General features: G+C 46.3%; 1 long non-coding RNA gene across 1 annotated transcript; it reads right to left on the bottom strand.

Moving 5' to 3' along the window:
- Positions 1 to 6: 6 nt before the first annotated feature.
- On the bottom strand, positions 7 to 856 carry LOC111649763 (uncharacterized). Its single transcript, XR_002760340.1, has 3 exons — positions 823 to 856; positions 323 to 401; positions 7 to 176 (listed from the first exon to the last, which is right to left on the bottom strand). It is a non-coding gene; the product is annotated as an uncharacterized LOC111649763 (long non-coding RNA).

The following is an 856-nucleotide window of genomic DNA, read 5'->3' as shown; positions in this document are numbered from 1 at the left end:
AGGAAGTTCAGAGTGATCTTCAGAAATGCCTCTTTGCTGCTCCTCCTCTGCTCTTCATCCTCACCGTCCAACACCTCCTCATCCTCCGTCTGACTCTCTGAGAATTCTGGACTAAGAACCTTCTGGAGCTTCTTCAGCTCGTCCTTCACAAAAGTAACAATGTTCTCCTCCAGCAGCTGGGACAGAAATCAACACAAACAAAAAATGAAGCAAACGTCAGATCCATGTTAGACAGACTGACAATCCACAGGTCGAAAACTTGAAGCAATGAGATGATTGTGAACAGAACAGATGTAAAAGTAGTTGTTGCACATGTACAGACCATAAATATGGAGTCCAGGTGTGTTTGATGCTGCTGGGCAGACTGACCACTGGGAACCTCTGAGATCTGCTGGTCCACTCTGTGGAGCAATCATGAAGAATGAGCTCACACTCTGTCTGTCTGTCTACACAGAGAAAGACACAAGCTAAAGGTCCATGAAGTCATGTTTGAATGTGAACATTGAGTCAGATGAGTGGTAAAGGTTTACCAGTCCTGATGATCACACTGAGAATCAACAGCTCAGTCTGCAGCTGCTCTTAGCTTTGAGCTCAGTGTTAGCTTAGTTTGGTTTAGTCCCAACAGCTTTCATCAACCCACCCTCCCTCACTGAACGCTGCTGATGTGCCCTGCAGCAAGACAGCTAGACCCTGCAGCTGCTCCAACTCCAGTATCAGACTGGTTGTACTGGGCAGCTCCCAGTATGAAACATGGCAACGAGACAGTAAAGGTTCACTAAGTAATCTGGGATAACTCGAGTCTTACTGTCAGTCACAGCTTACATCTGAGCAGCTGATGGATGTTGTTCCTTAAACT

This window comes from Seriola lalandi, unplaced genomic scaffold (genome assembly GCF_002814215.2).
Source record: "Seriola lalandi dorsalis isolate HSWRI2012SDOR001 ecotype SW California unplaced genomic scaffold, Sedor1 jcf7180002051950, whole genome shotgun sequence".
Lineage (NCBI taxonomy): Eukaryota > Metazoa > Chordata > Actinopteri > Carangiformes > Carangidae > Seriola > Seriola lalandi.
The sequence above is the reverse complement of the archived record's forward strand: the minus strand, read 5'-3'. Positions and strand labels throughout refer to the sequence as shown.